Below are 25,003 nucleotides of genomic sequence, written 5' to 3'. Positions count from 1 at the left end.
TATGAACAACTGTCTACAGGGAATCTTCACCTGGATGATCCATAGTCTTCTCAAACTCAAAATGTATAAACCTGAACTCATCACCTACACACACACACACACACACACACACACAAAACCACTCCTCAACTCCTTACTTTAGTGTCCCATCTTGTGAATGGCATCCATTCTGCATTCCTTATCTATTTCTGCCATGTATCTAAGTCAAATCTGCAAGTATAGTTGAGAAGATATGCTTTGTTGGATGCAAGCAGATGGCAACTTCATTCTTCCTTTCTATTTTCTATAGCAAGCTTACTCTTATAAGTTGGTTTAACACCTACATATAAAATAGTTGGATACCTCCAACTGGCTTTTCATTCACTTTCAAATTCTAGTGAGGACAGGATTTTTTTTGGTTTTGTTTATTTTGCTCACTGTTTCCCAGATGAATTTTCTCTCATCTTTTTGCTGTCTAGTGGTCCACTCTTTTTCTGGGATCACCTTGTCCTCCAATAGTCCTTTTGGGCAGAGTTCCTACCCAAAAGGACTTAGTCTGTCCCTCTTCCTGTGGACTCCCCATCTGGCTCACAGGAAACAAAATTCCATGTTATTCACCACAAACTCTAGAAGTACAGGCCATTCACTATGCAGCTCTATGTCTATATTCTGCAGAAGTGCAGATGAACTGAAGCCATAGCTTTTTTAGTTCCAACTTTTCTGATGTGAGTCAGATAACAAACCCTGAATCCCTTAAATCTCCAGGGAGACGCATGTCAAGTTCTTTTTGAAGCATCCCCTCATTTGATTGTAGATGAAGCTCGCTCCTCTCATCACCCATGGGAAGAAAACATGTCCACAGCTCTGTCGAAGTAAATCTGAATCCCTGGCTTCTTCAACCTTGCATGAATTCTCAGCCTTTTCTTAAGAATATAGTTGGCAGCCTATTGCTGGCAGAATCAGTCTGTGGCCATCCCTTTGCAAGTGCTGTAAAAATGACTAGTGTCTATCTTTAAAATGCTACTTTTATTTTTATTTGAAAACTATTGCTTTTTGCTCAAGCTTTGATGAATCTTCTGAAATTCATTGGCATGAGGATAATTCAAATATGACTTCCTATAACACAGCCTTGCCATCCCATTTTCCTTGTCCCTGAAAGTGATATCTTATGTTATATGCCCAATTAGTCCTCTATTCTTTCATTGCTAACTTTAAATTTCTGACATTCATTCATTCTCATATTCTCTCTTTCTCACGCTATTTCAAAATTCTAACTTATTCACTTATCTCCACTGTTACCATCTTCCTCTATATCCCAATTGCAAACCACCATCCACACAACAAATGGGATAGTGTTTCTAAAATGCTGGTTTGATCATATCAAATAACTTCTAACTTCTTAAGTATTATACTCAAAATTCCTCAAAATAGTATATGAAACCTTTTATGATCTAACCTATGCCTTCATCTTAAGCCTTATCCTAAACCTTATGAAGGTTCCACCCAAAATCTGATATGTCAATCATACTGAAACACCTATACTTCCTGGAATTATCTTTTTGAAATCTCCTTTACTTCACCTATGCAATTTCCTTTATCTAGACTGTCCCTCCCTCCAACAGCATCCCATTTTATCTCCAATATGGTTGAAAAACTTCATCTTTTTAGCTCAACTTAATGATGACCTACCTACTCTATAATCATTCCTGAACTTTCCAGAGGCTAATGAATTCATCCATCATTATTAGAGGCCCTCAGTGTTATTATGGAAAAGCTATTACTAACATAAGTTGTCCTTAACAACCCCCAATCACATACCTGATTTAATCTAAGTTGACTCCTATTCTCAATCTAGCCATGGCTTCAGATATCAAGTATCATGGATGCTTGAATCAGGAAACTTGGAGGAACATTCATCTTATTTTCTTGGCATGATAATGGTTTTTTCCCCAATATGTTGAGAAATCCATAGGGTAAAAATTGTTTTAGTTTCTTCCTTATAACATCCTATTAGAGTATAGCAGAGCTCTCTGTCCTAATTTGCTCAGTCCCATCACTCATTGTTCATCTCCCACTACTGTAATAGAATAATGTGCATCTTCAATTATCTTCTAGGTTTTATTACTAAAACATCAACTCCAAATCTACATATATCTATCTCTATTAACCCATAATGATCACTGATTCCACTTTTTTTTTTTACAATTATCAACAGCAAATTCAAAGATAGAAGGTATCCAGAGGAAATGGATGAGGCAGATATGGTGCCTGTATGAACCAGCTGCACTGTGACAGAAAGGTTCTGTTACAATTACCTGGCACAATTTAATAGCCAATGAGGTCTGCTGCTTTTTGTCAGTGGTTATTCTGCAGAGATTTGTGTGTGGAGCTATGAAACTAAAAACAAATATATGTTTTATCCATACATTACTATCTTCTATAGTTAACTTGTAGCACTACTGACCAATGGGACAAAATCTTGGAAAATGTTAGAAGTCTAAGAAGGAGTCAGCAGGTTCTGATGGACTGCAAAGGATCATAAAGGAATGTTTGGTGGCAATCTGAGTTACCCAGTTGTATACATTTATCTCAGTTCATTGAACTAATTACACATTTTAAAAGAATTCATTTTGTTATACATAAATTATGCCTCAATAAAGTGATTTAAAATTTTTTAATGTCTCTCATTAAAAAATAACAGGTGCCACAGTAAACACTGGAGAATGAGTTTTATCATATGAAAGAGAAGGTGGTTGTCTGAAATCATCTTATGCATCCTGATAAAGACAACCCGGAAAGCTATGTCAGGAGAAGAGTAAAAAAGGGATAGTCTGTGGTCTTACCCATACACAGCCATCCTCCTAATGGATCTCCTAAACCCACTGGTGATGGCCATTCAGGGTGAATCTTGTTGTGAATGCTGAGTAAATATGTCCCTGTGATCACATACTTCTTTCACTTATCCTCTCCTAGCAACCTGCTAGGATATTCATTCTACCAAATTTCCATAACTCTTTACCATTTTACCCTCCCTAAATTTAGAATAGATCACTTTTTCATTTCCTAATACTAACTCTCCTCATTATACTCCAATACCCCTCGATATATCCCATTTTAATATATGCTTCTGTTCCTTAGGAATTGTTTTATTTACTATGTAATAATTTGGGTACATTTGTATCTCCCTTTTTAATGTTTGTAACAGAACTTCTGCCACTTATGTTATTTCTACACTTGGCATTGAAGTTGTTGAAAGACAGTGTCTCATTACAGAAGTAGTATTTGATTTAGAACTTACAGGATGAAGAGGTTACTTCATGTGTTGATGAGGAATTAAAAGAAGAACATTTTAGGTGGAGGAGAAGGTGTGTGCCAAATGACAGGTGAAAAATCTCAGGGTATTTATGTAGTACCATGAATCATTATATTTTCCTGGATCACAGGAGCTTAAGGACAACTGATGATGTTACAAAGATAGTCTGAGACAGTGGTATGTTGGTAAATATATACTAACTGGCATTAGGGTTTAGTGGTGGGACAGGAATTTCTGATTTGTAGCATTTGCCATTTTCCACCATGATCAATTTTAAACTACCAATGTGGCCATCAATGAATGCAGAGTTGGGAAGAGATGTGCACAACCAGCTCTTGCAAACTGGTGTGAGCCATTCCAACCATGTCGCTCGTTGGTATCACTTCAAGAAGACCTTCCTATCAGAACCAGTAACAGTCTCAGTACCTAAAATAAGGGGTTCTTGTTTCCTAACACATACAGACTCACTCTAACCCTCAATGAATGCTTTAGGAACACCTCTGAGATGTAATCGCTTCCAGAATTTTTTAATAGTCTCAATTCAATTTATTCTGATTAATGAATGCATGTATTCACTATGGAGAATGTCTGTCAAAAATCAGCAGTTTATTCTGAACCTTCTTTTAGATAAGGACTCCACCAAAGGCTGAATCATTTAACAAGAAAAAGAAAATTCTAGGGGTCAGAATTTACATAAACCCAAAGCAAATGTTTTTTACATATTTCAATAAAAGGATTTAGGAACAACTCTGATGAGAAAAACTAATTACCTGAGTTAAGAAGAAGCAGTTTCTAAAATTACTGAAAGTAACTCAGTATTTATGGTATTACTAGACTTTAATGACTTTCAATGATTGTTCTACTCAGTAATGATGATCATTTCTTAATACTGTTTGGCATAGGGGCATTTCATATGGAATTGTTTTATTAAGAATGCTGATGAGTTGGTACTTACTTAACCTTCTACAATAGGGCCTGTGGTATCACTTGAAACCACTGCTAGACTTTAGAATGTATCTCTCAGAAATAAAACTCACTCCATGGCAACTGAATCTGTCCATGCTAAAACCTGGCCCTGCATGCAGAGGGTCTATAAGAGAGATCTTATTACTACTTCCAAATCTTAGTAGAGACTGCTCGTAGTGTGCTTCCCATAATTGGGGGGATTGTTTGGAACCAAAAGTAGATCTTTCTCCCTGAAACCTTATAATCATGGAAGGCTTCTGAAGGAAGGATAGTGTTATGGGTTGAATTGTGTCCCCCAAAAGATATATTGAAGTCATAACTCCCCATATATGAGAGTATGGCCTTGTTTGGAAATAGACTCTTTGCAGATATAATCAAGTTAAGATGAGGTCAGTAGGGTGGCCTTAATCCAACATGACTGTTGTTATTATAAGAACAGGAAAAGAGACACATACACTGAGACACAGGGCGACTGTCATGTGATGGTGGAGGCAGAGATTGGCATGATGTTGCTTCAAGCCAAGGAACACCTGGGGCTTCCAGAAGCTAGAAGAAGCAAAGAAGGATTTTCCCCTAGAGACTTCAAAGGGAGCATGGCCCTGACAATACCTTAATTTTAGATTTCTAGCCTCCAGCTCTGACAGAATAAATCTCTGTTGTTCACTAAAATTTAATGACTTTCACTAAAGCCACTAAATTTGCAGTACCTTGTTACAGCAGCCTTAGGAAACTAATACACATAGCAGAGTCTATTTATACCTTAATGGAGTTCAATTTTGGAACTCTGGTGACTACAGTATCTAACTCTCCCCTCCCATGCACAAAACTGTATCTATTGAAAGATGTCTCTGGAGGCTTTGCTTGTTTAGGGCTGCCAATGGGATGTCAGGATTCTTTCCCCAAACTTACAAACTTACAGACAAGTGGGAACAAGAATAGTGACTGCAGGATGAGGAATCTGATAGAGATACACCCCAATATTTAGAAATTGAATAAACCATTGAGTGGGGCTTCCTGGTGTTTTAATCTGCTAGGAATATTGCTCAATCCTGGCTGGCTCTTTCTAACATCTTCATTGTCTAGCAAGAGCACCGAGGTCTGGAATGGCTCTATACCTTTCATAGTTTGTAACTTCTAATTGCATTTTCCATTCCATTGATTAGAATCTTGTAATATCAACATGGCAGCCATAATTAAATAGGATTCAAAGATGGTTATTTTACTTCCCCATAAAACATCTGGAATACAGTGTCTTTTTGTGTGTTTTCTGGAGCTAATTAGAACTGTTGTGATATTTTAAACTCTAGAGTTTCTAACTTTCCTAACAATTGCTTTAAGATGGATTCCTGCTGTTCAATTTGCTATATTTTTTCTTTTTCTTGGCCAGAACCCAAACTTTCCTTGACCTCATTTCTTTCTTTTTACTTCCTTTCTGTGCATGTCTATGTTCTTAAGTTATTTTTGTATCTTTCCTTCCACACACCAAGGCAGAGAACACACCAAATGACTTAACCTCTGATGGTGACCCTCTCCACCTCCTCTACCCTATAGGTGCATCTGTGTTCACTACACTAATCACTTCCATTGTGTTAGTTTTCTTCTTCTGAGAAAACTGACAATACCCACAGTCATTTCTAAATAAGATCCAGGAAATTTTAAGAAACAGGGAAAACTGGGAATGCGTACTACTAACATCCAGTCATGGGACAACAAAATGATCAGGCTACTTTGGCATTCATATAATAATGATGACCAGATAGTTGTGCGATTTATTTATGTGTAATAGCTGGCTGCACTTGATGGCCTTATTCTTTAGAGACATATTTTTTTTCATGTGAATTTCTTTTTTTACTGTTACAAACAAAGAAAAACTATTAATAGAAGGAAATCAGAGAATTAGACATGGGATTATATAATTTGTAATTTTTATATAAATATGAAAGAAATGTTGGATTTATTTTTACAAAATGGTTCTATCTCTGGTAGGCACTGCTGTGTTGTATACAGTCTATTAGTCATCTCCCTTAACTCGAGGTAATTTTTTTTTAATAATTAAGTAAATGTTGTCCCAGTATAGCCAAAATACTATTGTGGTTTAAGTTATTATTTTTGAAAGTGAAAGTCAAGAATTCATAACAGATTAGCACATTTCCCTGAGGTGTTATTTAATTACATGTTACCTTTAATTATAGGCACTTGTGTCTTTGTCCAGGCTGTTATAATAAAATAACAAAAACTGGGTGTCTTATAAGAAACAAACATTTATTTCTAACAGTTCTGGAGGCTAGAGCTCCAAAATCATGGTGCCATCATGGTCATGTTCTAGTGAAGGCCCTCTTCTGTGTTTCAGCCTACCTATTACTTGCTGGGTCCTCATATGGTGGAAGCGGAGTCACCTTTATAAGAACAATAATCACATTCATGAGGGCTCCACCTTCATGACGTTAGCACCTCCCTGAGGCCCCTCCTCCCAATACCAGTATCTTTAGAGGTTAGGATTTCAACATATGAATTTTAGGTGGACACAAACATTCAGATCATAGCAACATGACACCTGTCTCCTGTTCTTATCCCAAAAGACCATACCCTTTGAGAGCTGCTGGTCTTTGCTTATGCTGACCCTTCACTTTGGAATATCTTTTCCCAACTATAGAAATACTACTACCCTCTAAAGGCTTCTGCATATTCATATTGTCATCTTCAGTAAAGAAGGACAGAGATCTTATCACTATACTAGAGATGTTTATAATAAATAAATTCATGGATTCTCATAAAAACTCTGTGAGCTGTTATTTCTGCACTTTACATAAAAAGAAACTGAGTCTCAAATAGGTTAAATACCTTGCCCAAGAGTTCACCGTTAATTCATGTTGGCATCAGTAGCCACCATGCCCAATCCTCTCACTCCAAAGCTTGTGTTCTTTCCATTCTTCACAATGTTGTCTCTAAAGCACCATACTCACACTGTGAAAAATGAGCTCGCTTTCACTCTCTGTAATTTCAGTGGAATCAAGCAACTAGTTCTTGTGTGCCCACGCTTTGTGAAATGGTAAGATAAAGTTAAAAGCAAAATGTGTTTATCACCATCTTCCACAAAACATGTAAAGCAAGTTATTTATCCAGTAGATCTTGAATCCATAGCTATGTTCACCAACTGCCCCAGTTTGAGTGAGACTGTCCAGTTTTAGCACTGAAAATCCCCCATCTCATGAAAATATTCAGTCCTGGGCAAACTGCAAGGGTTGGTTGTCATAATCCACCTGCAGAGTAGAAGCATCTTAAAATACTTTCAGTACTTATAACATGACCAAGTAAATATGGAAGTGGGGCCCAAACATCAGTATTTTTAAAGGCTACTGGAGTTAGGAAACACTGTCGAAAAGCAGTGGTTCTTTTTGAACCAACATCATACACATCACCTAGACACTTGCTAGAAATGCAAATACTATGACCCCACCCCAGACCCCACCCCACCCCTACTAAATCAGTCTCTGGGGGTGTGGCCCTGAAATCCATGTTTTAACAAGCTCTCCAAGTGATTCTGATGTGCACTCAAGTTTGAGAATCACTGCTCTAAAGAAATGACAGGAATGCACCTGTCCCCTCACAGGGTCTGAGTGCAATCTCCTGCGACCTCTGCTGTGGTCAGCCTGCTGTCACACTGCTGTTTGCCTTTGTCAGCTCCTACATGCCATTTCAGTCCCCTTTTGCACTTCTTTCCCTCTGCCTTTAATATAAATACTAACAACATTGTGCAATGCTTATAGAGTAGCAAAAATTTCACAGATTTTATTGCATCTCAAATTTTTTTCCCACTGAAACATCCATAAAGAAGTCAGGGTGAGTGAAAGCACAGCCTCCCAGGGTTCCCGGAAGTGTCACTGGAAGCAGCCCATTACAGAAACAGAATGTGATTGAAGCTTCATATAATCCTAAAAATTCATGTGGACTTTTGTTTCTACTTCTTAATATATTCATGTTTGTTTTATTGTAAAATGATTTCCTCCAATTTTCAAATAAGCTTGACTCTGCAAGAGGACACTTTTCCCCAGTTTGTTGTCCTTTGGCTTCTTGCTTCATGCCCATGGGGTGCACATATTTCTGTTTGCAAAACACAGGAGAGATTACCCTGTTTGATTTGCACGATGACCTGGAGAAGTGTTTAAGCCTTATCATTACTAAAGAGGACACAAAGGCTCTCAAAGTTTAAGTAGTGTGCCCAAGGTCACAGAGTGGAGAAATCCCTCAATCAGGCCTGTATGACCAAAGGTCTGCTGTCTTTCCTAGGTCATGTATTTATCTGACATTTTACACTGTAAACTCCTGAATGACAAGGACAAGGGTATTATTTTATATTCTATACTTAAAATAATACTTCATACAATGACATACATATACATATATGTATTACATGAATGAATAAAAGTATATTAATAATTTAAGAAATTTTATGTTTTCTTTTTTCTTTTTATTCCCCTACACACTGCAAATGATGGAAATATTTGGAAGGACTTTTTAAGCTCCAGAGATATGGGTTAAAATGCAAAATAAAGTCATGAAAAATATTATGGGTTTTGACTATTAGAATAAGGACCTATGAGTGTTAGAATTCAATATCCCACCCCAGCCACCCCCTACCACAGGCTCCCTGAGAGAAAAATATGTATAAGGTCCAATGGCAAAGGACAGTCAACTACCAGTATAATGTGAGCCTGGCTTATATCCAAACGTAAATTGAGCAAATGTGGGCACATGGTTTAGGTCCAAACTCAAATTCTAGGATCTTACCAAACTCTAGAACAGCCAAGAAAGAAAAAACAATAAGATAGCCAGGGTGGTCCAATCGGAGAGAAGGCTCTAGTTCACTATAGCACTTTAGACATAAGGAAGAAGGATCTAGAAGAGAATAGGGAAGCATGTGCATCACCTTTAACGTACTATCCCTGCTAACTGGTAAAGAATCCAATTCTCTACCCATGAATCTAAGTGAAGGTTTGTATTCATTGAGGAAGGAATTTGAGAATGAGAGAGAGGTACTGAACTTTCTCCATCACCTAACCTCAACTCTCATTCAGGAAACTGGAGTTAAAATTAATGTTTGTTCTATTTAGGCAGGTAGCTCAGCATAAAATAGCATCTCTCAAAATGTCTTCTTTGGAATAAAGGAATCTATTGTCAATTAAGTTTGGGAAACTCTGAGCTGTATTTCCTTACTGAAAGTCTTATTCAGGGCCTTTAAAATACTATGAGAATCAGGAATCTTTAACAAAAAGATCATAATATGCAACATTTTCAAAACCTATTTGGCCAATAAACATTTTCCCCTTTGAAATACCTGTTTTACTGAATACATTGTAGGGATGCCAATATAGAGGAAAGAGGATGGGATTTGGCATTGGAGAAACTTCATTTCACTTAATACTATAGCACCTACTAGCTGCATAAACATGATCTGGTCATGTCATGCATCAGTTTCTTGTTTTATCATATGTGATGAAAGGATAATAATCCCAACCATGCAAATTCATGAGGGTCATACGAGTTGACAGACAGAAATTGTCCAGAGGATTGTGTTTGGTTTTAGAAGTTGCTCAGCAAGTGGTACTTCCTTCCCCATTCTGTTATTTTCATATGCCCTTGCTTTGGCAAGTGTCTGCAAGTATCAAGTCACTGAAGAACGTAGTCAATTAAATTAAAAAAATCAATAAAATCTTGAACAAGGTTTGGAGAGAGCTAACTCTTTGGATGATGGAATCCTCAGTTGCGTGTAATGCTGTGATATTATATACAACCTTTTCTCAGTTATTACCACTGGTTTGTAAGAGCTTTCAAAGGTTGAGACTCTGTATCTGTCAGTCTATTTCAGTTTTGTTATATATACTCGTTTCTATTATTTTTTAGATTTCACATATAAGTGATAATGGAGTATTAGTCTGTTTTCTCTGACTTATTTCACTAAGCAATATACTCTCTAGGTCCATTCACATTGTTGAAAATAGCAGAATTTAATTCTTTTTATCCCTGTGTAATATTCCAATGTATATATGTTATATATACCACATCTTCTTTATCCATTCATCTGTTGATGGACACTTACGTTGTTTCCATAAACTGGCTGCTATAAATAGTGCTGCTATGAACATTAGGGTGCATGTATCTTTTCAAATTACTAGGCTCACAGACATAGAGAACAAACTTGTGTTTACCAGTGGGGAGAGGGAAGGAGGTAGGTGCAAGACAGAGGCATGGGATTAAGAGATACAAACTATGTATAACATAAGTAAGCAATAAGGGTATTTTGTACAGCACAGGGAAATGTAGCCATTATTTTGTAAAACTTTAAATGGAATGTAATCTATAAAAATATTGAATCACTATGTTGTACACCTGAAACGAATACAATATTGTAAATCAACTATACTTTGATAAGAAAAAAAAGGTTGAAACTCAGAAAAGTAGTATATAAGTCAGTGAAAAAAATAGGCTTTTATTTTTACTCTGCCAATGTTTATGGGTATATTAGGAAGTGCCTCCCTTGATTTATACAAAATAAGTTTTTATCTACTATATTATATCCTGGAGCCAGACACCAACAATTTACTGTTTGCAAAAAAGTGTTACTTCAAAGCAAGTCAGAGCTTGACCAATTTAGAGTTTGCATTAAGTAGGTAGTTTAGGTCATGTGTTAGAAGCAAAGAAATCATATCCAATCGAAATAGGACCCCTCCAATTTGGGGAAGGTTTAGGTTTGTAAAGAGTTAATTCCTCCAGCCAGCTCTCCTGTCCCAAAGACCCAGCAGTACTTTCTTTCATCAAACAATGAAAGGCCAATAGTCTAGTAAAGAATCTTGAAGCTTTCTCTTCCTCCATCTTGATTGAGTGAATGATCTAGCAATTTTAAAGCTAAAGCTCAGGACTGGCCATATTTAGGGACAGTTTTGGATTGCAATGCCTAGGGACTGGAAGGATGATATAAGTTGATGTTACTCAAGGTGTAGTCCCTGGAACAGTAGCCTCAGCAATAGCCTCTTGGACTTGTTAGAAATGTACTTTCTTGGGATTTATTCCAGGTCTATTATATCAGAAAATCTGGAGATGGGGATGATAAGCAAAAATCTGGGGTTTTTTTTTTAACAGATCTTCTAATTCTGCTGCATGCTAAAATTGGAGAAATACTGATTTAAATATTGCACCTCTGTGTGTGTATATATATATATATATATATATATATATATATATATATAATGCTCATAAAAAATAAGGTTCTTGGAATGACATCAGCAAGATGGTGCAATAGGAGGTCCCCCAACCATATCCTCCACATCAACAATAATTTGGCAGTCACCCACAGATAAAAGTGTCTTTGTGGAAGCTTTAGGAACCAGGTAGTGGGTTATAAAACACCAGTGGAGCCCAAGACTGAGCAGGACCATTTTGAGAAGGCAGGACCATACCCAGGTAGCAAGCTCACCAATCATGTTGAAACAGCCCTGTTTCCTTTTGGACTTGACTATAACCATGTTTGGCCTTGGCCCTGCTATCCACCAGGGAACTTGGAAGGAGTCATATTTGACTATGCCTCCAGTAACAGGCCTGACAACTTTGATTTGACTGTGGATATTGAATCAACTTTGATTTGACTGTGAACCAGACCTGTATTTCAGTTCCAGCCTCATTTCAGCCCCATTTCAGCCATGGTTCAGGAGCAGTCCTATCAGCCCAGGGACCCACAAGGAGAAACACTATCTGTGCCTTCAGAGGCAGGCCTGCCAAACTCGGTCCAACTGCAGATCTTGAAGTGTCCCTGTAACTCAGAGCTAGCCCCTCCCAACTGTGGTCCAGGAAATGGCTTGTCCACACAAGGAGTCAGCATCCTTGTCCTTGGAGGCAGGCCCACCAACCTTAACCCAACTGAGGACCCTGAAATGGCACTGTAACTAGGCTACAGTCCCTCTCAGCTGTAATGCAGGAGCAGTCCTGTTTACTGAGGGACCCACCCAGTGACCCACCAGGAGCTCTCCCAGGGGAACTGAAAGGAGTCAAACACTTCTGCACACCTGGTAATGGGCCTGGCATGTACAGACCCCATGGCAGATCTTGAAGTAGAGTTTTTGTCATGATGTCAGCCTTACTGACCAAAGTATTGGAGGCAGTCCTCTTCACCCAGGGACCAGACAGGGTCCATGCCCACCCAAGCCCCTGGTAACAGACCTGACAAACACATACCCCATTGTACACCCAGCAGTATCCACATTACCCAGCCCAAACTCTGCTCAACTGTGATCCTATAGGCAATCTCATCAGTCCAGGAACCTTACATGAGAAGGTCTCTACCTGCTGAAACCAGTATGTAAAGACTGAAAGAGGTATTTATCCATCAAGTGATCAGATCCCAACGCAAGGCTACAAAGATCACAAAGGTGCAGACAAACATGACACCACCAAAGGAAACTAATAAAGCCACAGCAACCAACCCCAGAAAGTGGAGATCAATGAAATGCCTGACACAGAATTCAAACTAATCAACTCAAGGGAGCTCAATGAGATGTAAGAGAACACACATAGTTCTGTCACAGAAAAGAGGAAAATCCTGCCATTTGTGACTCGTATCAACAGGGAGAATATTATGCCAAGTCAAACCAGACTCAGAAAAGCACATATTTCAGGCTATCACTTCTTTGTGGAATCTACAAGAGTCAAACTCACAGAAGCAGAGTGCAATGGTGATCACCAGGGGCCAGGTAAGGGAAATGAGATGTCCATCAAAGGACACAAACTTTAGTTATAATATTGATAAGTTCTGGGAATCTATGTTCATCATGGTGCCTGAAGTTAATAATATTGTATTATATAATTAAGATTTTCTAAATTAGTAGATATTAAGTATTCTCATCACAGTAGCAAAAAAAAGTTAATGATGCGACATGATGGATGTGTTAATTAGCTTGATTGTGATAAGCATTTCACAATGTATAGGTTTATCATATCATCAATTTTTATACCTTAAAAATATATACATTTTTGCCAAATATTCCTCAATAAAGCTGGAAAAAAAGAATAAATTTCTTGCTCAAGGAGCTCTCTATTCATAGTCAGGGTGACATATCTGTATAACTGGTTATAATACAGGGCAGAATTGAACAAACTCTAAAATGTCGTCGTATACATATTCTCAGTTCTGACCAAGAGAGTTAGGGAATGCTCCTTAAAGGAAGTGGTATAAGAACTAAGTCCTGAAAGCTGGTTACAAGTTTGACAGTTGAACAATACCTGAAGGAAAATGTAACTTAGGACCCTGGGTATTATGAACGTTAGTATAGGCTAACATAGTGGTTTAGATTTGTCTAATATGACTTTTTGTGATAATGGGAAATTTCCATGTCTGTGCTGTCCAATATGGCAGCTGAATCCTGATGTGGCTACTGAGAAATTGAAATGGGGCTAGTAGACAGAGGAAAATTTTTACTTTATTGAAATTTAAATAGCCATATGTTTCTAGTGGCTACCATATTGGATAGCACAGTTTTAGGAATTATCATAAGAATGAGTTGCCCTCTACATCTCCCCACTGCCCCCCCACCCCCGCCATACAAAGACAACCTCAGGACTTTTCTAAATCCCTAATTACACAGCTGAATTTGTGAAGGACATTCCGGGGCTTTGTGCTTTTACTTTCAACTCTTAGAGAAAATTATTTATGTGGATAAGACTCCCTTGAATTTTTCAAGTTCCAGAATGCCTTGATATAGCAATACATTTCGGAGCCAGCTTGGGCTGGGAAATTCAGAATGACAGTATGATTTAAACACCATTGTGTTTGTAGGCCCTCCGGTCATAATGCCAGGTTATTTCTTAGTTTTTGTCTTAACGAGCAGGACTATCCTTTAATGGGTAGTCCCTTTTACACCCTCCCTTTGGTGTGCATCTGTGCATATAATACCAAAGGATAAGTAAAGGACATAATTAAATAGAGCCAGAATCTGTCTTTTGATTATCTCATTGAACTTTACAAGATTCCCTTTCAAGATTTGTGGGGGGGTTTGGAAACTGATTGGGAAATGGGTTCAGAGACCTGCATTGCTTCCTGTCTCTACAACAAGATAGGTATGGTTTGTACAGCTAGATTCTCCCCTTAATGGAGATGGTGTTTGATCACACTAAAATCACAGAGATATTCAACAACCAGTTGATTCTACCTTCACCCTTTCACAAAGCTTGATGAGCTATGTTAATAAATAGACAGAAATGAGAAATTAGGTGTTCTCAATGATGTTAACATCTGAAGTAGTTTGTCCCAAGTTCTTTCTCAGAAACTTTGTGAAAAAATGAGACAATCAAGTTCAGATTGCTGAAATGACATGGCAGATTTAGAATTCCAACTTTTCTGAGTCTGACTCCAAGTCAACTGCCCATAACTATATAACACAATTGTACGCATTGATCCTTAAGGGTAAAATCCTGTTGGGTTTAGTTCCTAAATCTCCATAAAGGCAACTTGTGTAATTCTGCCCAACATAATAGCTGTTTATTAGATATATACTTGCCATCCCCTTTTCCTTTCTCTGTATCTATGTATCTCATCTTTCCCTCAACTCCCAGAGCTGCATTATACCAGGATAAACCATTCTCTTTCATCTCCTGTCCCCCAACCAGGGAACATATTTTTGTGCAGGTAACTATGGTTAACATGGACATAAAAGGCAGTCTTTGAGAAGTAAGTTATCACCAGCAGATAGAGCCAAGCAGGATGATCCTTGGCAGCGGGAGTATGAAGGGAACATTCTAGGCAACTGGCCTTAGTTAAGCAGTAATAGCACCTAAGCAAGATTTCTTTGCACATTTCTAAGTTCTAACACACTCCACATTACCCTTCATTTCATGCTATAAATGCATTCATCCTTGGTAATCCTTTAGCAGTTAGCCAACTGATATTTATGAAACACTAAGCAGTATGTACCCTGTTAAGTGCCATGGCATTTCATAAATATGACCAATGAATGTGATTGTAGTACCAAAGGGATGAAAGAAAAAAAACAGTGTAGGTTTAATATGTTTTACCTTTGATTCAGAAGGGTGTTTCTGCCTAGGGAGAGACGGAATTAGGACCAATTCTAAATTCTGCTTTGAGGGCTGGTGGGTAAGAGATGGAACTAAGAATCACTATGTGTTGGAAACTGGCAAGCACTTAGAAATATAGTGTCCTGTAAGCTTCACAACAGCCTTATGAGGTAAACACCATCACTGTCTTCATTTTACAGATGAAGAAACTTAGGCTTAGAAAAATTGACACTTGTCCCAGATCACAGAGCTGGTAAAGGGATGAAGCTGATTCCAGCACATGTGCTTTCAACTTCTGTACTTCACTGTCTGCTTAGGAGCTCCTGTCATCTCTTCTCCTTTTCAAAGTTCTCTACCTCTGAAAATTTAGAAGAGTTGTGCTCAGAATCAGCAGAAATACTTTTGACCTGACAAGGGCTAGGGATATTTTTTTCCAGATTTCACCAATAACGAAACATGATCTTTACAGCAAAGAGAGGATCTATTAAGGCTGGTTTGAACAAGTCCAGAGGTGAGGCTTTGGGAGATGACTGAGAACTCGAGGAGGAGGAGGAGGAGGAGAAGGAGAAGAACCATCATCATGTATTGAAGACTTAGTATGTTTCAGAACCTTTACATATATTTTCATTTGAAATCCTCATAATGAACCTGTGAAAGGTGTATTATTTGTGTACCCATTCTACAGATGAGAACAGAGAGGCATCCAAAAAATTGCTAAGGATTAAGAACTAAGAAATTTCACATTGATTGTGATTCGCTATTTAGTTTTTTGTCTTCTGCCTTAGAATGGGAGCTTTCATTCCTTATTCTTTCTAGTATTAGCAGCACTAGCACTGAGCCTAGGATTTAGCACAAAATAAGCATGCAATAAATGATAATCCCCATTATTATTACTGTAGTGCTAAGTCCAAGAATATAAATATAAGGCTGAACACACCTAAAAGTGTGGTATGAAATCCTTTGCTAATATTTGCCTAAAGGAATTTATTATCTATAACCTATTCATTGCTATTCTAGACAGTAAAAGGAAAGCTATTTTCTTTTTTGGAAGATGGGAGAGGAATATATACAGCTGTAGCTTAAGTTTATGATAACTTCCTCCTAAATTTTGCCACCTAAAATAACATGTTAATAGGCCTTGCTAAACTGTCATCCTAGGCATCAGACTACTATGCTTATCATAAACACATTGATGGAGAAAACATGCTATGATTTTTACCTTACTGAGAGTCCAGAAAGTCACAGAAATGACCTGAGTATAGAGTAACCAAACTTGGATACAAACATATGTATATAAATTATGAAAACAGTATTGGGTATCCTAAAGTTCAGAGTACATACTGTCTATGTTTGATTATTTAATTCATCTTAAGAAAAATTTGGGCTTTGGTAAAAATACGTCTTAACTATGTTATAGTAAATGCAATAGATGCCTTTTGCTAGAGCTGGGAGGTTTTTTGTCCTCTTTTATTTTTTTGAAACTTTAAAAAATTCAAAAGAAGTTTGAAAAATAGTAGAGAGTTCCTACATGCCCTTCATCCAACTTCCCCCCAAAATAATATATTAACTAAACATAATACAGTATCAGAACCAGGAAATTAATTATAGCACAAAACCATTAACTCAGTTACTTAGCTTATTCATACCTCACCCATGTTTATCTGTGCTTTGTGTATGTGTGTGTGTGTAGTTCTATGAAATATTATCACATGTGTAGATGCAAGTAACCATCATCAAAATCAAGATTCCAAATTGTCCTATCACCACAAAGAAACTTCCTCAAGTTACCTCCTTGTGATGGTTCATTGCATGTGTTAACTTGACTGGGTCATGGGATGCCCAGATGTCTGGTTAGGCATTATTTCTGGATCTGTGCATGTTTTTCTGAAAGAGATTAACATCTGAATCTGTAGAATGAGAGCTCTGCCCTCACCAGTGTGGGTGGGCATTTACTGATCCACTGAGAGCTCGAGAAAAAACTTGAAGAGAGGATCCCTTCCCTTTCTGCCTGACTGCTCGAGCTTGGACATTGGTATTCTCCTGCCCTTGGACTGGGATTTACACAACTGGTTCACCCAGTTCTCAGGTCTTCAGACTCAGACTGGAATTACATCACCGGCTTTCCTGGGTCTCCAACGTGCAGGTGCAAGAGAATAAGAATTCTCAGCCTCCATAACCACAATTCCTCATAATAAATATTATGTTAGTTATGTGTAGATATACATATACACATACATAGATGTACTACGTGTGTGTGTGTGTGTGTGTGTGTGTGTGTGTGTGTGTGTGTGTTTGTGTGTGTGTGTGTGTGTGTGTGTGTGTGTGTGTTTATATCCTTTTGGTAATGTTCTTCTGGAGAACCCTGACTAATATATCCCTTAATGGTTACACCCTTCCCCCACTCCAACACCTGGGTACAACTAGCTTGTTCTCCATCTCTATAACTTTACCATTTAAAAAATGCTATATAAATGGGATCATACAGTATCGTAACTTTTGGGATTGGCTTTTTTTCACTCAGCATAATGCCCTTGAGAGCCATTCAAGGCATTGCCTGCACCAATAATTTGTTCTTTTTCATTGCTGAATAGAATTTTATTGTACAGATGCGCCATTTGTTTATTCATTCACCAGTTGAAGGACATTTGGACTGTTTCCAGTTCTTGGCTATAACAATTAGGGCTCCTATGAACAACAGTGTACAGGATTTTTTGCAGACATTTGTTTTTATTTCTGTGTGATAAATGCCCAGGAGTATAATTACTGGGTTGTATTTTAGTTGCAAGTTTAGTTTCTTTTTCTTTTTTAAAGAAACCATCATATTCTTTTTCAGCATGGTTGTACGATCTTACTCCCACCAATCAGCAACATGAGAGACCCAGTTTCTCTGCATCCTTACCACCATTTTGTACTATCATTATTTTTAAATTCCAGCTGTTTTAATAGGCATGTAGTGATACCACATTGTGGTTTAATTTGCTTTTCTTTGATAGCCTATGACATTGAACACCTTTTCATGTGATTTTTCATCTATATATTTCCTGCAGTGAAGTGTTTTTTCATATTTCTACCCCACTTTCAAATTGGATTGTTCATTTTCTTTTGTTGAGTTTAAAGGTTTTAATAATATATACTATAGATACAAGTTCTTTGTCAGATACGCAGTTTGCAAAATATGTCCTTCCAGTTTATAGCTTGTCTTTTATCCTTTTAACAGGGTCTTTTGTGGAGCAAAAATTTTGAGGTCTAATATATCATTTTTTTCTTTGATGGACCAAGCCTTTGTTTTCACATCTATGAAAAATTCTCCTAACCATAAGTCATGACAATTTTCTCCTATGTGGTCTTCAATTTTTTAAATTCACATTTAGATCTATAATCCATCTTGAGTTAACTTTTGTATAAATTTGGGGTTTAGGTAGAGGTTAATTTATTTGCCTATAGATTTTGTTTTTATTGAAGTATAGTCAATTTACAATGTGTCAATTTCTGGTGTACAGCATAATAGTTCAGTCATACATATACATACATATATTCGTTTTCATACTCTTTTTCATTATAGGTTACTACAAGATACTGAATACAGTTCCCTGTGGTATATAGTAGGTCTTTATTGTTCATCTATTTTATATACAGCAGTCTGTATCTGCTAATCCTGAACTCCTAATTTATCTCTTCCCCACCCTTTCCCCTTTGGTAACCATAGTTTGTTTTCTATGTCTGTGAGTCTGTTTCTGTTTTGTAAATAAGTTCATTTGTGCCATTCTTTTAGATTGTATATATAAGTGATATCATATGATATTTGTCTTCCTCTGTCTGACTTACTTCACTTAGCATGATCATCTATCTCTGTGTTCATCCATGTTGCTGCAAATGGCAATAATTCATTCTTTTCTATGGCTAAGTAATATTCCATTGTATATCTATATGAGATCTTTATCCAATCATCTGTCAATGGACATTTAGGCTGCTTCCATGTCTTGGTTATTGTAAATAGTGCTGATATAAACATTGAGGTGCAGGTTATCTTTTAGAATTAGAGTATTCTCCAAATATATGCTCCAGAGTGGGACTGCTTGATCATAGGGTAACTCTATTTATAGTTTTTTAAGGAATCTTCATACTGTTCTGCTTATGGATTTCTTGGATCTAGGAGTTTAAATATGCTTAATACATACACAGGTTTTGAATAAAGAAAAAGTGACAGAAAAAAGCTGTAGGAGAATAAGCTAGGTAAGCAGGACCAAAAGGAAAGGGTTCTTTTAAAAGCAATTTACCTAGAGGAGTGTTGGTATGTTAGCAATGGCTAATAATTCTGTAGATAATGCCCATGAGATTGAGCAAAATTGCATATTGTGCTTTGATCAATACTTTCTTTTGTGCACTCAGGACTGACTCCACAGATGTACAACCAATGTAGTCACACAGGGCCTCATGCTCAGAAGGTACCTCACACTTGGGGTTTAATGCTCTGCAGTCAACTTTCTGAAGCTCTTAATAATTTGATATTTGAATTTACATTTTGTAAATGGAGTCTGATAGGACAAGGAACATGTTCCTAGGGTTGAAGTCTCAGCCTATGTCTGGTTCTATCACCTCACCCACACAGGATAGGTTCCCTAGTGTTGGCTCCCCTACTCCACACAGCAACTGCTACCACCCCTTGCCCTTGAGAGAAGGCTAGGCATGAGAGGGTTAGGTTTGGGTGCACATGTCCTGTGCATCAAGTCACAGACACCTGTAAGAGTCTGTATACATCTCTGGAGAATCATAGTACCTGAGGCATCACATTATCAAGTGCCAAAAACAATCACCATGACAAGCAGAAAGAGATAACAAAAGAAAAGCTTTCTCCTGCTTTCTGAGCAAGGGACCCTACATTTTTATTTTACATTAGGCCCCTCAAAATGTGCAGTTAGTCTAATGTCAAAAAAGCAACTTATTTAATTGTATTTTACAGGAATTCTCAGAACATCAGAATTATGGTCTATATATATATAGACCATATATATTATATATATATATGTCTATGGCAAGCTCAAATATAACCCCCAATTGAGAGACTTCCCGATTTAATACTGCAGATAAAATTTGAATGGCCTTCCTTATTTCAAAAATCACACAAGAGCTAAGCTAGAAAAGAGAAATAGCAATATAAAAGTGTACATTCAAAAACATGACATTTTTGAAGCCTCAAAATACAAAATAGAAGGCAAAACTGCCAAGAGTAGTGAAGGTCAAACAGTATGCAGGGAGAGGCAGACAGAGTAAGCCCATGAATGCAGATCCCAAAGAAATATGCAGAGCACACTACTCTTGGATGTGGTACACCCAGATGTAGAAAATCTACCCACATTCTTGTTTAGAAAACTAGAATGAATTCAAAAGCTGGCAAACAATAGTTTCTCTAGACTTTATTAGGTTCTGTGAAGTAGAAATAGGGATAAATGAGAAATCAAACAGGAAAAGTTATATTAACAGAAAACAGTGAGGTAGTAAAATAATAGACAAAGGGGAGACTGTGTTGCTAGATGCCCTTCAGTGCAAATTGTGAGGAGAAGTAAAAACTTAGGTCAAAAGAAAAACCTGAGAAAGAAAAAAATACTTCCTAATATGAATAGAACCCTAGAACCCTACTTCTCCTTCTGTACAAATTTCCTACATATAATTCGTCCAAAATGCAACCATGTATCTGGACAAAAAAGATGACATAAAAGGAGGAAATAAAGATTTAAAAAAAACACAAAAACACAGATAGTAGGCAAAGAACACTCAACAAAAGAACGTTGTCATGGAGCTGATAGAAACTGTAAACAATCATACTGCCAAGAACTTTTTAAAAATGCTAGTACAATTATCTCTATTAAAAAATGGCTCAAAGAAAATAGACAAAAATCCAAAAAAATATGGTGAGGCAACAACAAAAACAACAGCAAACAAAATATAAAGTGCAGAATTCAGGAAGGAAATTGAAGAAAAATAGTAAATATTAAAATTAATATTAAATGTAAAACATGGAGATTTTTGCCATTATGTGGTGCAGAGTGTGAGAGTCATCGAAAGATACAAATTTCTCATTATAAGACAAGTCCTGGGGAATGTCATGTACAATGTGGTTACTATACTTACCGATACTGTATTGTATATTTGAAAATTGCTAAGAGAGAAGATCTTAAAAGTTCTCATCACAAGAAAAAAATCTCAACTACATGTAGTGATAGACATTAATTAGACTTATTGTGGTGACTGTTTTTCCATACACATATATCAACTCATAAAATTGTACACCTAGAGCTATTACAGTATTAATGTCCATTATATCTCAATTAAAAAGTAAAATTATAAAATTAGAAGCAACATAAGATAATAGATACGACTGAAAATAATGCAAGATATATATAAAACGAGGTTAAGAAAAGCTTGTAAAATGGAATGGAAGCAAAAAAGTTCAGGAGGTATTCTGTGCGAATTGTTCAGTCTGTAGGTATAATTTCTGATGTATTCATGAGCGAGGATAAGCCATGTGTCCCTCTACTCTGCCATCTTGGCAGTCCTTCCTAATACATTTTTATTTCTCCTATATTTCCTATAGATTTTTCAGAATGAAATTTAATGTTATGCTTTTAGTACATGTATATATGCATAATTTGTATTATCTTCATTATGTTTGCACCTTTTGCAAGTAGAAAATGACCTTTTTTTTTCACTGAACACTTTTTTGCAATTAATTTAACCTGGTCTAATAGTAAAATCATACTCTTTTGCTTTGACTTTTTATTTATTTTCTTGTTGTCTTTACCTATTCTTTCAAAGCTTCTGAATCACTTTATATGTGTGTCTTGTATACAACAAATAGATCAATTTTTGTTTGTGGTCCATTCTGGATTCTAGGAGTTTTATATTTTTAGGTGAGTTTAGGTTACATTTATATTTATTGACAAGATAGACATGTATACTTTATCTTCTGTTACCATAATTATGTTTTATTTTCTATTTTATAATATTTGAAACCTTCACTGTATTATGTCTTTTCTTTACTTAGATATATGTATGTATTTCTTCTGTTAATTTATTGTAATGGTTATCTCCAAATATATAATGTATAATGTTATTTCCTGTGGTTATTTCTTTGTTTTAGGCAGTGTCTAGTGATTCTTTTTTAATATTAACTAATATTTAATATTAAATTTCTCTGAACTATGGCAAAATTGGTAAATATCTACTTTCTCTCCCTTTTATTCACCATCTAAGTATATCTGGTTATATAATTTATACTGATCTATTTTTCTTTATCAGATGTTTGTTTTTCTCTCAATTTTTTGAGATATAAAAGAATCGTAGACAAATATATATTTATATACATAATATATCCTATATGTAATACATATTATACATGTATAATATATAAAGACTAAAGAGATCTAATATATATGTTTTAATTTTTTCTTGCTAAAGCAATACTGAAGAAAAAGAATGAAGCTGAAGGAATAACCCTCCCAGATTGCAGACAATACCACAGAGCTACAGTAATCCAAACAGCATGGTATTGGCAAGAAAACAGACATATGGATCAATGGAACAGAATAGAGAGCCCAGAAATAAACCCACAGAATTATGGTCAATTAATCTTTGACAAAGGATGCAAGAATATACAATGGAGAAAAGACAGTCTCTTCAGCAACTGATGGGAAAACTGGACAGCAGCAGCACGTAAATCAGTGAAGTTAGAACACTTCCTCACACTATACACAAAAATAAACTGCAAATGGCTTAAAGACTTAAATATGAGTCAAGGCACTATAAACCTCCTAGAAGAAAACATAGGCAAAACATTTTCTGACATAAATATTAACAATGTTATCCTAGGGCAGTCTACCCAGGCAATGGAAATAAAAGCAAAAATAAACAGATGGGACCTAATTAAACTTATAAGCTTTTGCACAGCAAAGGAAACCATAAATAAAACAAAAAGACAACCTACAAAATGTGAGAAAATATTTGCAACTGATACGACTGGCAAAGGCTTAATTTCCAGCATATATTAACAGTTCATACAACTTAATAACAACAACAAAAAAAAACAACTCAATCCAAAAATGGGCAGAAGACCTAAACAAGCAACTCCAATGAAGACATACAAGTGGCCAATAGGCACATGAAAAAATGCTCAGTATCACTAATTACCAGAGAAATGCAAATCAAAATTACAGTGAGGTATCACCTCACACCAGTCAGAATGGCCATCATTCAAAAGTCCACAAATGACAAATGCTGGAGAGGCTGTGGAGAAAAGGGAACCCTCCTACACTGCTGGTGGGAATGCAGCTTGGTGCAGCCACTGTGGAAAACAGTATGGAGATTCCTCAAAAGACTAGGAATAGACTTACCATATGACCCAGGAATCCCAATCCTGGGCATATATCCAGAAGGAACTCTACTTGAAAATGACACCTGCACCCCAATGTTCATAGCAGCACCATTTACAATAGCCAAGACATGGAAACAGCCTAAATGTCCATCAATGGATGACTGGATAAAGAAACGGTGGTATATTTATACAATGGAATACTATTCAGCCATAAAAACTGACAACATAATGCCGTTTGCAGCAATATGGATGTCCCTGGAGAATGTGATTCTAAGTGAAGTAAACCAGAAAGAGAATGAAAAATACCATATGAGATAGCTCATACGTGGAATCTAAAAATAAATAAATACAAAACAGAAATAGACTCATAGACATAGAATACAAACTTGTGGTTGCCAAGGGGGCAGGGGGTGGGAAGGGGTAGACTGGGATTTCAAAATTGTAGAATAGATAAACAAGATTATACTGTACAGCACAGGGAAATATATACAAGATCTTGTGGTAGCTCACAGAGAAAAAAATGTGGCAATGAGTATATATATGTTCATGTATAACTGAAAAATTGTTCTCTACACTGGAATTTGACACAACATTGTAAAATGATTATAACTCAATAAAAAAATGTTAAAAGAAAAAAAAAGACGAGAAAAAAAAAAACCAAAGCAAGCATGTGCATTTTAAGCAAGCAAGTGTGAATACAATGTATTAAGCTCATGGAAATTAAGTGTGGCTTGTCTTCTAGCAGCTTGTTGTCCAGCAGCTTGTTTTCCAGCAGTGTTAACTGAAACAAATAGAGAGAAAGACAAATACAGTATGATCTCAGTCACAAGTGGACTCTAAAAACATCAAACTCATGGAAAAAGAGAATAAAATCATGGTTCCCAGGGGCTGAGGGGTGGGGGAAATGGGAAGATGTAGGTACAAACTTTCAGCTATAAGATGAATAAGTTCTGGGGATATAATGTATAGCATGGTGACTACACTTAACAATACTGTATTGCTTGCTATAAAATGTGCCAAGAGAACAGAGCTTTAATGTTCTCACCTTAACAACAATACCAACAACGTCATAATTATGTGAGGTAAAGTGTGTGTTAATCAATCTTACTTTGGTAAACATTTCACAATATGTACGTGTACCAAATCATCACATTGTACATCTTAAACTTTCACCATGTTGTATGTCTATTATATCTCAAAAAATTTGGGAAAATAGTATAGCAAATATCTCCTAGTTTCTAGATATTTTTAAATAATTAAAAAGTATCAGTCAAATTAATAAACAATGCTCAACTTGCAAAATATCTAGAATCAATAGT

This window comes from Camelus ferus, chromosome X (genome assembly GCF_009834535.1).
Source record: "Camelus ferus isolate YT-003-E chromosome X, BCGSAC_Cfer_1.0, whole genome shotgun sequence".
NCBI classification, from domain to species: Eukaryota; Metazoa; Chordata; class Mammalia; order Artiodactyla; family Camelidae; genus Camelus; species Camelus ferus.
The sequence above is the reverse complement of the archived record's forward strand: the minus strand, read 5'-3'. Positions refer to the sequence as shown.